Consider the following 16,411-nt stretch of genomic DNA (forward strand, 5'->3'; position numbering starts at 1 on the left):
GGTTAAAAAAATAAACATATACTCACCTTCCGCAGGCACGTTGTAGCTCTGTCGCCTGTGTGGGGTGCAGGCGGCAGCTTCCGGTCCCAGGGTGTGATGACGTCACGGCAGGTCCTTGTCGCGCAGGACCTGTGATGACGTCGCGGTCACATGACCGTGACGTCATGGCAGATCCTTCTGCCAGACCATCCTTGTCACTGGAACGTGCCGCTTGCATCGCGAGGAGCGGGAAAGGCGGCGTAGGTGAGTATATAATCATTTTTTTAATTATTTTTAACAGATGTTTTTACTATTGACGCTGCATAGGCTGCGTCAATAGTAAAAAACTTGGTCACACAGGGTTAATAGCAGCGGTAATGGAGTGCAATGGTCGTGGGCGTTTTGCCACGACCAATCAGCGACTTGGATTCCATGACAGACAGGCCGCGACCAATAAATATCCGTGACAGACAGAAAGACGGAAGTGACCCTTAGACAATTATATAGTAGATATTATGCTCTATTCACATCACAATATTTTGAGAGTGTTCCCCATATGCTTCTAACGTATTCCACTGCATTGTGGTCATTGATAAAATTTAGAGACTATTGTTTTGGTAAAGGAAATCTGTTATCTACTACTGAGGGTTTTCTATTGTGTTGGTTCTGCAGTGGAGATATGGAAAGGGTCTCAAACACCGTGGTCACAAGAGGCTCTATTGTGCGTCCCCCTTGCTTCTGAGCTTCCGAGACTGTTGCATCCAGGGAGTCATGGGACCGCCAATACCAGCTCTTGTTTTCAGCTGAATGTGCGTCCGAGGATGCACATTCAATTGAATTGTTTCACGACACAGACAATCTCTCTGCACAGCAATGGCTATTCCAGCCACTGGCCAATCAGAGGCCAGCAGCTGACGTTGTTGTGCCCGTTGCGGCAGCACCTGACATTACTGCCATACGTCACCCTGGCTGCAGAGGAGAAAGAGGACGCTCTTCTCCAAGACAGCAAGGTCAGGTGAGAAGAATTTTTTTTAATGTGTATGTGAAAAATGGCATGTTGGGGGACTATTGCAATAAGAGGATGAAAATAGGGACATTACTACAAAATGGGACTAGGATGAGGAAGCATTACTACAAGACGGTACCAGGATGGAGACATTACTACAAGGGGAGTAGGATGGTGGACATTATTATAAGTTGAGAACCAGCATGGGGCACATTTCTACAGGATGGGGGAACATTACTACAAGGAGGGGAGTAGGATAGGGGCCATTACTACAAGATGGAGACCAGGATGGGGGACATTACTACAAGAAGGGGAGTAGGATGGGGGACATTACTATAAGTTTGGTATCAGCATGGGAGACATTTCTACAGGATGGGGGAACATTACTACAGGACGAGCCCAGTATGGGGGACATTACTACAAGAAGGGGAGTAGGATGGGGGACATTGCTATAAGTTGGGAACCAGCATGGGGCACATTTCTACAGGATCGGGAAACATTACTACCAGATCTGATCCGGATGCGGCCATTACTACAAGAAGAGGACCAATATGGGACACATTATTTCAAGATGGAACCATGATGTGGACATTACTTCAAGAAGGGGCGTAGGATGAGGACATTATAACAAGATGGCTACTAGGATGGGGGACATTATTACAGGACAGGGGCCAGAATTACTATGTGGAGCTATTTCTGCTCCTTTTAGGTAAACTAGGTTACTTGCGTTTTTCTTCATTGCATTTTTTAGCACCTTTCTTTTTACATGAGTATATATTATGTGTTTTCAGGTACGACTTTTGGTATATAATTTTTTAAATAAAGCATTGTTTTGGAAACTTCCTGTTACTTAACTTTGATTAAACTTTATTGACAAAATCATGTGCAGATCACATTTGTAACGTGTTTCAGTGGTCAAAACACACTAGCATTTTTCTATCTGCAGATTTTCCTTACCACATTCAACTCTAGGAAAAATCAGAAAATAAAAAGTTTTGTTAAAAACACTCCATGGGAATTCCTTTTTTTTTAAATCAACAACATAAAAAAAACATGACAAAAAAGTGCGTTTAACACATAAAATTCAATATTCGCATGTACATCCCAAATGATAACATATAGAACCACCTGACCGCGCATTATAAATTAAAACCCCAATAATTAAGGCCCCAATTCATCAAAATGTTCACTGTTTACTGCATTTTTGATATGTTGGAGTCAGAAGCGCATAATTTATTAGAATATGGCTCTTAATGAATCGGGCTTGTCTCAGAAGTGGCGTGCTCTTCCGTGCGCTTTGCTACAAGTCTACTGTCAGCAACTGACAAGATTTGTGGAGTGAGGTACACCACAGCTAGTCATGAATGGGCGATGCCATGCCTCTTCCCGCCCCCAGCTGTACTAAAATAGGTGGAGCTGCCTGAAGCTGCAAACACCAAAAGTCACAAAAATTTTGCCACTTTCCAAAGTGGTTTCCATCAGATTTCGTCTCACTTTGATTAATCGGTGCCTAAGTTATCTAGTTCATGTCAGCATTAAATAGCTTTGTTGATATCAGCTAAACAAGTGCTATTCAAGATGGTAGTACATAGAGATAAGTACAAAAGCTACTTTCTGCTTTTGATTAGTGTAGTGCAGCGGTAGCACTCTGTCCAGTGATGAGGCAGTGACCCAGCAAAGTTGAAAGCATAATGTCTATTGTTCAACTAAAAAAAACACAACACATGATATCCTCTGGATTGCAGCCGGGCACATATCCTCTGGATTACAGTCGCTAAACATGCCCGCCTACCTCTGACCGTTTGCCGTGGGCAACTTCACCGCCGTGTTAATGTCTCTTTACTCATAGCAATACACAGTACATGATATCTTCCAGATCGCAGCCGGGAACCATATCTTTCAGTTTACAGTCACTAAACACCCCAGTTCACCTCTTGAGACCAGTTGCCGTGGGCAACTGCACCACTGTGTGTGCCATGCTGTTCAGCTGCATTGGCTGTTTGGCTTCGCTGGCCTGTGTTGCCTCACACAGGTTGAACTCTGCAGAGCATCCTGCTCTATGCTGCCAACACCAGATTGACACTGACTCTGAACCTGACACACCCAAACCTTATACTGCAGAGTTTTTAACTTGAATCTGTGGCCTTTCACATGGAAAACCCGGACAGGAATGAAGCAGACTGCACCACTACTAACCTGTAGTCCGTTTCAAAATACAAAAAGCACAGAGCAGGTTTTCCCTTAATCTGCCCTGGACAACCAGCATGTCCAAGACCTATACTCGATTTAGTCTGAATTGCAACCACATCTACACCTGTGACTGTAATGCATTCTCATGGCCTCAAATCACCTCCGTGCGCATCCTGGAGGGAACATACAGTAACCCTCACATGTAGCACCAGTCACTGCCTCACATCAATCATTGTCAAACTTCTCAATTCTCAACAAACACTTAAAAATGTGCATGCCACACACACACAATGCCACTATGTGTCTATACCAAGCTATCTGCATATGCTATTAACATATATACAAGTTAGAATAAGGCTATGCACACGTCCGGAATTTCCGCGGAAATTCCGCAACTGTGCTGCGGGTAAAACGCATGTGGAATTGGCATGCTTTTTCCCGCTAAACACTAGCATTTTACAAGCGTAATTACCGTATATACTCAAGTATAAGCCGACCCCCTTAATTTTGCCACAAAAAACTGGGAAAACTTAATGACTCGAGTATAAGCCTAGGGTGGAAAATGCAGCAGCTACCGGTAAATGTCAAAAATAAAAATAGATACCAATAAAAGTAAAATTAATTGAGACATCAGTAAGTGTTTTTGAATATCCATATTGAATCAGGAGCCCTATATAATGCTCCATCAAGTTCATGATGGGCCCCATAAGATGCTCCATACAAAATACGCCCCATATAATGCTCTATATTAAAATATGCCCCATATAATGCTGCACAAAGGTTAATAATGGCCCCATAAGATGCTCCACATATTATGGCCCAATAAGATGCTCCGCACATTATGCCCCATAAGATGCTCCACACATTATACCCCATGAGATACTCCACACATTATGCCCCATAAGATGCTCCATACATTATGCCCCATAAGATGCTCCATACATTATGCCCCATAAGATGCTCCATACATTGAGGCCCCATTAGATGCTCCATACATTATGGCTCCATAAGATGCTCCACACATTATGGCCCCATGTGATGCTCCACACATTGTGGCCCCATACGATGCTCCACACATTATGGCCCCATGTGATGCGATGCTCCACACATTGTGGCCCCATACGATGCTCCACACATTATGGCCCCATAAGATGCTCCACACATTATGCCCCATACGATGCTCCACACATTTGCCCCATTTGCTGTTGCTGCGATTTAAATAAAAAAAATCACATACTCACCTCTCTTCACTCAAGCCCCCGGCATCAACGATAGTCACCTTCCTCGTTCCACGCGCCGCTCTTTCTTCCCTCCTCTGCACTGACTGTTCAGGCACAGGGCGGCGCGCACACTAATCGCGTCATCGCGCCCTCTGACCTGAACAGTCACAGCCAAAGGACGGAAGACAGAGCAGCACGCAGCGGTGGAACGAGGAAGGTGACTATTGCGCAATGCTCACCTCCCCTGATATACTCACCTGTTATGATCTGGTGGCCTAGGAGCAGCATGAGACGTACTCTGGAGAAGGTGGTACCTGTACTGACCGCAGACCCTGAACTTAACACCGCAACTAGAAGTAGCCGTGGAATGTACCTAACACTCCCTGGACATCTCGACACAGCCGGAGGACTAATTACCCCTAGAGATAGAAAAGGGAAAACTATCTTGCCTCAGAGAAAATCCCCAAAGGATAGACAGCCCCCCACAAATATTGACTGTGAGAGGAGAGGGAAATAACATACGCAGACTGAAATCAGAATTTAGCAAAGGAGGCCACTTCTAGCTAAATAGAAAGGATAGGACAGAGTACTATGCGGTCAGTATTAAAACACTAGAAAATATCCACCACAGAAAATACAAAATCTCCACATCTAACTAAAGACATGGAGGGTATATCTGCATCTCCAGAGATACCAGCTTGGCTGAACAAATCCTTATACAGACCAAGCTGGACAAAACAAAACATGGAAAATAACTTGAACGATCAGGCCCACAGCATGTGGACTGCAAAAAACAAAGCCAGAACTTATCTTTGTTGAAATGAACAGCAAGCAAGAGAGACCAGGCAGGGAAGTGAATCCTCCAGGAAACAATGGACAACTGGCACTAACTAAAGGGTCAAGCAAGACTAAATAGCCCAGTCAGAATTGCAATAAGTGGACACACCTGATGAATGCTGCGATCCAAAGACAGCAGCGTTACCACTTATAACCACCGGAGGGAGCCCAAGAGCAGAATTCACAACAGTACCCCCCCCTTTGAGGAGGGGTCACCGAACCCTCACTAGAGCCCCCAGGCCGATCAGGCCGAGCCAAATGAAAGGCACGAACCAAATCGTCAGCATGAACATCGGACGCAACAACCCAAGAATTATCCTCCTGGCCATAACCCTTCCATTTGACAAGATACTGAAGCCTCCGCCTCGAAAAACGAGAATCCAAAATCTTCTCAACCACATACTCCAACTCCCCATCAACCAACACCGGGGTAGGAGGATCAACAGAGGGAACAACAGGCACCACATATTTCCGCAACAAAGATCTATGAAAAACATTATGGATGGAAAAAGAGGCCGGAAGGGCCAAACGAAAAGACACCGGACTGACAATCTCAGAAATCCTATAAGGACCAATAAACCGAGGCTTGAACTTAGGGGAAGAAACCTTCATAGGAACATGACGGGAAAACAACCAGACCAAATCCCCAACCCGAAGCTGGGAACCAACACACCGACGACGGTTAGCAAAACTCAGCCTCCTCCTGAGACAACACCAAATTGTCCACAACATGAGCCCAAATCTGCTGCAACCTGTCAACCACAGAGTCCACCCCAGGACAATCTGAAGGCTCAACCTGCCCTGAAGAAAAACGAGGATGAAAACCAGAATTACAAAAGAAGGGTGAAACCAAGGTAGCAGAACTAGCCCGATTATTAAGGGCAAACTCGGCCAATGGCAAGAAAGCCACCCAATCGTCCTGATCAGCAGACACAAAGCATCTCAAATAAGTTTCCAAAGTCTGATTAGTTCGCTCGGTTTGGCCATTTGTCTGAGGATGAAACGCGGAAGAAAAAGACAAATCAATGCCCAGTTTAGCACAAAATGCTCGCCAAAACCTAGAAACAAACTGAGAACCTCTGTCGGACACAATATTCTCCGGAATGCCATGCAAACGAACCACATGCTGAAAAAACAACGGAACCAAATCAGAAGAGGAAGGCAATTTAGGCAAAAGTACCAAATGAACCATCTTAGAAAACCGGTCACAAACCACCCAGATAACCGACATCCTCTGGGAAACCGGAAGATCTGAAGTAAAATCCATAGAAATATTCGTCCAAGGCCTCTCAGGGACCGGCAAAGGCAAAAGCAACCCACTAGCGCGGGAACAGCAAGGCTTAGCCCGCGCACAAGTCCCACAGGACTGCACAAAAGAACGCACATCCCGTGACAAAGAAGGCCACCAAAAGGACCTACCAACCAAATCTCTGGTACCAAAAATCCCAGGATGGCCAGCCAACACAGAACAATGAACCTCAGAAATGACTTTACTAGTCCATCTGTCAGGAACAAACAGTTTCCCCACTGGACAGCGATCAGGTTTATCAGCCTGAAATTCCTGAAGAGCCCGTCGTAAATCAGGGGAGATGGCAGAAAGAATCACCCCTTCAGAATGCTGCCCGGCTCAAGGACCCCAGGAGAATCAAGCAAAAAGCCCCTTGAGAGCATCCGCCTTAACATTCTTAGAACCCGGAAGAGACCACAAAATCAAAACGGGAGAAAAAGAGGGACCATCGGGCCTGTCTAGGATTCAGCCGTTTGGCAGACTCGAGGTAAATCAGATTCTTATGATCAGTCAAGACCACAATACGGTGCTTGGCCCCCTCAAGCCAATGACGCCACTCCTCAAATGCCCACTTCATAGCCAACAACTCACGATTGCCGACATCATAATTGCGTTCCGCAGGCGAAAACTTTCGAGAAAAGAAGGCACACGGTTTCAACAAGGAACCATCAGAATTCCTCTGAGACAAAACGGCCCCTGCCCCAATCTCAGAAGCGTCAACCTCAACCTGAAATGGAAGGGAGACATCCGGCTGACGCAACACAGGGGCAAAAGTAAATCGGCGTTTAAGCTCCTGAAAGGCAGAAACAGCCGCAGAGGACCAATTCGCCACATCAGCGCCCTTCTTCGTCAAATCGGTCAGGGGTTTAACCACACTGGAGAAGTTGGCAATGAAACGGCGATAAAAATTAGCAAAGCCCAAAAATTTCTGAAGGCTCTTCACAGAAGTGGGCTGGATCCAATCATGAATGGCCTGAACCTTAACTGGATCCATTTATATAGATGAGGGAGAAAAAATGAAGCCCAAAAAAGAAACCTTCTGTACTCCAAAGAGGCACTTAGACCCCTTCACGAACAAAGCATTATCACGGAGGATCTGAAATACCATCCTGACTTGTTTCACATGAGACTCCCAATCATCTGAAAAAATCAAAATATCATCCAAATATACAATCATGAATTTATCAAGATAATTCCGAAAAATATCATGCATGAAGGACTGAAACACAGATGGGGCATTAGAGAGCCCAAATGGCATCACAAGGTATTCAAAATGGCCCTCGGGCGTATTAAACGCAGTTTTCCATTTGTCACCCTGCTTAATACGAACAAGATTATATGCCCCTCGAAGGTCAATCTTAGTAAACCAACTAGCCCCCTTAATCCTAGCAAACAAATCAGAAAGCAAAGGCAAAGGGTATTGGAATTTGACCGTGATTTTATTCAAGAGGCGATAATCAATACAGGGTCTCAAGGAGCCATCCTTCTTGGCAACAAAAAAAAACCTGCTCCCAATGGTGAAGAAGATGGCCTAATATGCCCCTTCTCCAAAGATTCCTTAACATAACTCCGCATAGCGGCATGTTCTGGCACAGACAGGTTAAAAAGTCGGCCCTTAGGGAACTTACAACCTGGAATCAAGTCGATAGCACAATCACAGTCCCTATGCGGTGGAAGGGAACTGGACTTGGGCTCATCAAATACATCCTGGAAATCTGACAAAAACTCAGGAATTTCAGAAGAGGAGGAGGAGGTAATTGACATCAAAGGAACGTCACCATGAACCCCCTGACAACCCCAACTAGTCACAGATATAGATTTCCAATCTAATACCGGATTATGCACCTGTAACCATGGGAAACCCAGCACAATAGCATCATGCAAATTATGCAACACCAGAAAACGACAATCTTCCTGATGAGCTGGCGCCATACACATGGTCAGCTGTGTCCAAAACTGAGGTTTATTTTTAGCCAGCGGTGTAGCATCAATGCCCCTCAAAGGAATAGGACTCTGCAAAGGCTGCAAAGGGAACCCACAACGTCTGGCAAATTCTAAGTCCATTAAGTTTAAAGCGGCGCCTGAATCCACAAATGCCATGACAGAAAATGACGATAATGAGCAGATCAGGGTCACAGATAACAGAAATGTAGGTTGTACAGTACTGATGGTAACAGAACTAGCGATTCTCTTAGTACGCTTAGGGCAATCAGAAATAACATGAGCAGAATCGCCGCAGTAAAAACACAACCCATTCTGACGTCTGAATCCTTGTCGTTCAGCTCTAGACACAATCCTATCACACTGCATAGGCTCAGGGCTCCGCTCGGAAGACAACGCCACAGCGCGCACAACTCTGCGCTCGCACAAGCGCCAATCAATCTGAATGGCCAGAGACATAGAATCACTCAGACCAGCAGGCGTGGGAAACCCCACCATAACATCTTTAACAGATTCCGAAAGTCCCTTTCTGAAAATTGCAGCCAAGGCATCCTCATTCCATCTAGTCAGCACAGACCATTTTCTAAATTTCTGGCAATATAATTCTGCCACTTCTTGACCCTGAGACAGGGCCAACAAGGTCTTCTCAGCATGATCCACTGAATTAGGTTCATCATACAATAACCCTAGCGCTTGAAAAAAGGTGTCTACATGAAGCAAAGCAGGATTTCCAGCTTCCAGGGAGAACGCCCAATCCTGAGGGTCACCGCGCAGCACAGAGATGACTATTTTAACCTGCTGGATGGGATCACCAGAGGAACGGGGTTTCAGAGCTAAAAACAGTTTACAGTTATTTTTAAAGCTCAAAAATTTGGACCTGTCTTCAAAAAACAAATCAGGAGTTGGAATTCTAGGCTCTAAAACCGGAGTCTGAACGATATAATCGGAAATACCCCGTACTCTAGCAGCAAGCTGGTCCACACGAGAAGCCAATCCCTGAACATCCATACCAGCGCCAAACTCCTGAACCACCCAGAGGTAAAGAGGAAAGAAAAGGCACAACAGACTACAGAAAAAAAAATGGCTCAGCACTTTCCTTTCCTTCTTCTGAGATGCAATTAACTCATTGTTGGCCAGTTGTACTGTTATGATCTGGTGGCCCAGGAGCAGCATGAGACGTACTCTGGAGAAGGTGGTACCTGTACTGACCGCAGACCCTGAACTTAACACCGCAACTAGAAGTAGCCGTGGAATGTGCCTAACACTCCCTGGACATCTCGACACAGCCGGAGGACTAATTACCCCTAGAGATAGAAAAGGGAAAACTATCTTGCCTCAGAGAAAATCCCCAAAGGATAGACAGCCCCCCGCAAATATTGACTGTGAGAGGAGAGGGAAATAACATACGCAGACTGAAATCAGAATTTAGCAAAGGAGGCCACTTCTAGCTAAATAGAAAGGATAGGACAGAGTACTATGCGGTCAGTATTAAAACACTAGAAAATATCCACCACAGAAAATACAAAATCTCCACATCTAACTAAAGACATGGAGGGTATATCTGCATCTCCAGAGATACCAGCTTGGCTGAACAAATCCTTATACAGACCAAGCTGGACAAAACAAAACATGGAAAATAACTTGAACGATCAGGCCCACAGCATGTGGACTGCAAAAAACAAAGCCAGAACTTATCTTTGTTGAAATGAACAGCAAGCAAGAGAGACCAGGCAGGGAAGTGAATCCTCCAGGAAACAATGGACAACTGGCACTAACTAAAGGGTCAAGCAAGACTAAATAGCCCAGTCAGAATTGCAATAAGTGGACACACCTGATGAATGCTGCGATCCAAAGACAGCAGCGCTACCACTTATAACCACCGGAGGGAGCCCAAGAGCAGAATTCACAACACTCACCTGCTTCCGGAGTGGTCCCTGGCAGCGTCTCACTGTCAGATGGAGCCGGCAGCATCTTCCTGTGTTCAGCGGTCACGTACCGCTCATTACAGTAATGAATATGCGTGCATATTCATTACTTTAATGAGTGGTACCACGTGACCGCTGAACACAGGAAGAGCTGCCCGGAGACCATGGGACATGCAGGGTCAGCGCCAGGAGCAGGTAAGTATGTCACCGGGCTTCTCCCCCTCACCCGCCGACCCCCTCGCCGACACTGACTCGAGTATAAGCCGAGAGGGTCACTTTCAGCCCAAAAAAGTGGGCTGAAAATCTCGGCTTATACTCGAGTATATACGGTAGCTTGCAGAATGCTACCGATTTCCAAGCGATCTGTAGCATCGCTTGGAAAACTGATTGACAGGTTAGTCACACTTGTCAAACAGTGTTTGACAAGTGTGACCAACTTTTTACTATTGATGCTGCCTATGCAGCATCAATAGTAAAAAGATAGAATTTAAAAAATAATTAAAAAAAAATCGTGATGTTCTCCCCATCCGGTGTCCCCCGCAGCCTTCCCGCTCCTCGCGATGCTCCCGCCAGCTTCCGTTCCCAGTAATGCCTTGCGGCAATAACCCCAGATGACGTAGCGGTCATCACATGTCATTGTTGCTAGGCATTACTGGGAACGGGAGCATCGCGAGGAGCTGGAAGGCTGCCGGGGACACCGGAAGGTGAGAAAATCACGATTTTTAATTTTAATTTTTTTTGTTTTTACAGGTATATGGTTCCCAGGGCCTGGAGGAGAGTCATGAACTCTCCGGAATACGATTCCACCGCGGAAAAAACGCAACATGTGCACAAAAATTGCGGATTGCATGCTAATAATAGGAATCTTAATGTATGCATTTTTTTTGTGGTTTTATCGTGTTTTTTACAGCGAAAAACCGCTAAAAAAAATATGAAAAATCCTGAACGCATGCACACAGCCTAATGCAAATAATTACCGTATTTTCCGGCGTATAAGACGACTTTTTAACCCCCGAAAATCTTCTTAAAAGTCGGGGGTCGTCTTATACGCCGGGAATCGTCTTGTACGCCGGTGTATATGGTGGGTGGGGAGGGGGAGTGATCCTGATGACGAGGGGGCGTCTCACAGGAAAGTGAGTAATCCCCATTACCTTATCCTAGCGGTGCAGCGTGGGGGTGTCAGTGCTGGGAGCGGCGGCGGCTGCTGTGTTCTGGTGCGGCGGCTCCTCTTCTGTGTGGGGCCTCTGTGCTGTGAGGTGGCGGCGGCAGCGGCATATCTTTATCCAGTTGGGGCTCCTCCGGCATCTCCTTAGCCCTGGAGGCCCCGCCGCAACTCCATCGGTGCAATGTGGTGGCCTCCGGGAAAATGGCCGCTGCTCAGATTCAGATCTCGTGTCCCGAGATTTCGGGACGAGATCTGAATCTGAGCAGCGGCCATTTTCCCGGAGGCCACCGCATCGCACCTATTGAGCTGCCTCCGGGAAAATGGCCGCTGCATTGCACCGATGGAGTTGCGGCGGGGCCTCCAGGGCTAAGGAGATGCCGGAGGAGCCCCAACTGGATAAAGATATGCCACCGCCACCGCCACCGCACAGCACAGAGGCCCCACACAGAAGAGGAGCCGCCGCACCAGAGCACAGCAGCCGCCGCACCAGAGTACAGCAGCCGCCGCCGCCGCCACTCCCAGCACTGAGACCCCCACGCTGCACCGCTACGATAAGGTAATGGGGGATACTCACTTTCCTGTGAGACGCCCCCTCGGCATCAGGATCACTCCCCCCCCCCCCCAAAAGGCACATATTCACCGGCCCTATAAGACGACATAGGGTGTATAAGAAGACCCCCGACTTTTAAGAAGATTTTATATTTTAACTGGTAAAGTTGGGGGGTCGTCTTATACGCCCAGTCGTCTTATACGCCGGAAAATACGGTATATACTGTATATACTCGAGTATAAGCCGACCCGAGTATAACCAGAGAGCCCAAATTTTGCCACAAAAAAACTGGGAAAACGTATTGACTCGAGTGTAAGCCTAGGGTGGAAAATGCAGCAGCTACCGGTAAAAGTCAAAAATAAAAATAGATACCACTAAAAGTAAAATTAATTGAGACATCAGTAGGTTAAGTGTTTTTGAATATCCATATTGAATCAGGAGCCCCATATAATGCTTCATACAGTTCATGATGGGCCCCATAAGATGCTCCATATTAAAATATGCCCCATATAATGCTGCACAAAGGTTAATAATGGCCCCATAAGATGCTCCATAGAAAATGTGCCCCATATAATGCTGCATAAAAGTTGATTATTGCCCTATAAGATGATCCATAGAGACATTTGCCCCATACAATGCTGCACAAATGTTTATTATGGCCCCATAAGATGCTCCATTGAGACATTTGCCCCATACAATACTGCATAAATGTTAATAAGGGCCCCATTAGATGCTCCATACAGACATTTGCCCTATACAATGCTGCATAAAGGTTAGTAAGGGCCCCATAAGATGCTCTATACAGACATTTGCCCCATACAATGCTGCACAAATGCTGATTATGGCCCCATAAGATGCTCCATAGAAACTTTTGCCACATATGCTGTTGCTGCAATTTAAAAAAAGAACATGACATACTCACCTCTTGTCGCTCAGGCCCCCAGCACTTGCAATATTCACCTGTCCCCGTTCCACCGCCGGGCGCCGCTCTGTCTTCCGCATCCTCTGCAGTGACTGTTCAGGCAGAGGGCGGCGCGCACTATACACGTCATCACGCCCTCTGACCTGAACAGTCACTGCAGATGACGCGGAAGATGGAGCGGCACTCGGCGATGGAACGGCACTCGGCGGTGTAACGGGCACAGGTGAATATTGAGCAATGCTTACCCTCCCCATTATACTCACCTGCTCCCGGCGTGGTCCCTGCTTCTTTCTTACAGATGGTCTCCGGGCGCTGGCAGCTTTTTCCAGCGTTAAGCGGTCACTGGTACCGCTCATTGCAGTAATGAATATGCGGCTCCACCCCTATGGGAGTGGAGTCGCGTCCATATTCGTTACTTTAATGAGCGGTACCATGTGACTGCTCAACACAAGAAGAAGCTGTCAGGGCCCGGAGACGCAGGGACCTCGCCAGGAGCAGGTAAGTATGTGACAGCTGCTGCTCCCCCGCCGACAATGACTCGAGTATAAGCCGAGAGGGCCACTTTCAGCCTTAAAAAATGGGCTAAAAATCTCGGCTTATACGAGTATATACGGTATATAAATATACATACAACCATACATACAAATTTTGTACACACACGTACATGGCACACACTTATACATACATGTACATGGCACACATACACTTGCGTATGGCACACCCATGTACATGGCACACACATGCTGCACAACAATTTCTCAGTCAATACACACATTACACACACCACATGTTATCAGGACAACAAATATTCATATAAACACACACATAGCTCACAGACAGCAAACACTACACATACCTCACAGTATACACACATCAGTTACATAGTACACACATCTCAGATACACATACCTCAAATACACACTGCACACATCATATACACAAACACCTCTGATACACCTCACATATACACACTGCACACTCTTCATATACACACACTACACATACACACACTAGACACATCAGATACACATACCTCAGATACACACAGGTCAGATACACGCTACACACACTACACACAACAGATACACACTGCTCACACATCTCAGATAAACTTGCTACACACATCAGATACACATACCATACACACTACACACTTCAAATACACACTACACACCTCAGATACACACACATCAGATATACACAGTACACACATCTCAGATACATACACTACACACATCCAGGGGCGAATTATAATAGGGTCAATCTGGGTGGTAGCCCACAGCTCATTGTTTGGGGGGGGCCCTGGGCTACCGCTCAGATTGCCCGCCGCCATCAGGGCAATAGTGCCCTAACTGGCGTATGGGCCCGGTGGGCAGAGGGGGCAGAATGCTGGACACTGGGAGCAGAGATGCTGGACACGCTGGGGGCAATATGCTGGACACACTGGGGGCAATATGCTGGACACACTGGGGGCAATATGCTGGACACACTGGGGGCAATATGCTGGACACACTGGGGGCAATATGCTGGACACACTGGGAGCAATATGCTGAAGACACTGGGGGCAATATGCTGGAGACACTGGGGGCAACATGCTGGAGACACTGGGGGCAATATGCTGGAGACACTGGGGGCAATATGCTGGAGACACTGGGGCAGAATGCTGGACAAACTGGGGGCAATATGCTGGAGACACTGGGGGCAATATGCTGGATACACTGGGGCAGAATGCTGGACACACTGGGGCAGATTGCTGAACACACTGAGGGCAATATGCTGGATACACTGGGGCAGAATGCTGGACACACTGGGGGCAATATGCTGGACACACTGGGGGCAATATGCTGGACACACTGGGGGCAATATGCTGGACACACTGGGGGCAGGAAGTTGGACAAACTGGGGGCAATATGCTGGACACACTGGGGGCAGAGATGCTGGACACACTGGGGGCAAGATGCTGGACACACTGGGGGCAGGATGCTGGACACACTGGGGCAGAATGCTGGACACACTGGGGGCAATATGCTGGAGACACTGGGTCAGATTGCTGGATACACTGGGGGCAATATGCTGGAGACACTGGGGCAGATTTCTGGACACACTGGGGGCGATATGCTGGATACACTGGGGCAAATTGCTGGAGACACTGGGGGCAATATGCTGGACACACTGGGGGCAATATGCTGGAGACACTGGGGCAGATTGCTGGACACACTGGGGGCAATATGCCGGAAACACTGGGACAGATTGCTGGAGACACTGGGGCAGATTGCTGGACACACTGGGAGCAATATGCTGGAGACACTGGGGGCAATATGCTGGACACACTGGGGGCAATATGCTGGACACACTGGGGGCAGGAAGTTGGACAAACTGGGGGCAATATGCTGGACACACTGGGGGCAGAGATGCTGGACACACTGGGGGCAAGATGCTGGACACACTGGGGGCAGGATGCTGGACACACTGGGGCAGAATGCTGGACACACTGGGGGCAATATGCTGGAGACACTGGGTCAGATTGCTGGATACACTGGGGGCAATATGCTGGAGACACTGGGGCAGATTTCTGGACACACTGGGGGCGATATGCTGGATACACTGGGGCAAATTGCTGGAGACACTGGGGGCAATATGCTGGACACACTGGGGGCAATATGCTGGAGACACTGGGGCAGATTGCTGGACACACTGGGGGCAATATGCCGGAAACACTGGGACAGATTGCTGGAGACACTGGGGCAGACTGCTGGACACACTGGGAGCAATATGCTGGAGACAGGGGGGGCAATATGCTGGACACACTGGGGGCAGGATGCTGGACACACTGGGGGCAGAGATGCCGGACATTGGGGCAGGATGCTGGACACACTGGGGGCAGAATGCTGGACACACTGGGGGCAGGATGCTGGACATATTGGGGGCAGAGATGCTGGACATTGGGGGCAGAGATGCTGGAGACACTGGGGCAATATGCTGGACACACTGGGGGAAATATGCTGGAGACACTGGGGTCAATATGCTGGAGACACTGGGGCAGAATGCTGGACAAACTGGGGGCAATATGCTGGAGACACTGGGGCAGAATGCTGGACACACTGGGGGCAATATGCTGGATACACTGGGGCAGAATGCTAGACACACTGGGGTGTTGTGAATTCTGCTCTTGCGCTCCCTCCGGTGGTTGTTAGTGGTAGTGCTGTGGTCTCTGGATTATAGGCCTGGCAGGTGTTTCTGCTTATTGCAGCTCTATTAGGTATTTAGGTTTGTAGGATCCATCTATCCCTGCCAGTTGTCCATTGTATCTTGGAGGGATTGCATCTCTGTCTGGCTCCACTTGTCCTGCAGTCATTTCGGCTAAGATAAGTGTCCTGTTTTTGTTCTC

The 16,411-nt window shown here is 47.5% G+C and overlaps 1 protein-coding gene across 1 annotated transcript in view; it reads right to left on the reverse strand.

The window, feature by feature from the left end:
- Window positions 1-16,411, reverse strand: part of LOC143775068 (uncharacterized) — a 187,793-nt gene that overhangs the window by 100,333 nt on the left and 71,049 nt on the right. The gene's annotated exons all lie outside the window — the stretch shown is intronic.

This window comes from Ranitomeya variabilis, chromosome 5 (genome assembly GCF_051348905.1).
Source record: "Ranitomeya variabilis isolate aRanVar5 chromosome 5, aRanVar5.hap1, whole genome shotgun sequence".
Lineage (NCBI taxonomy): Eukaryota > Metazoa > Chordata > Amphibia > Anura > Dendrobatidae > Ranitomeya > Ranitomeya variabilis.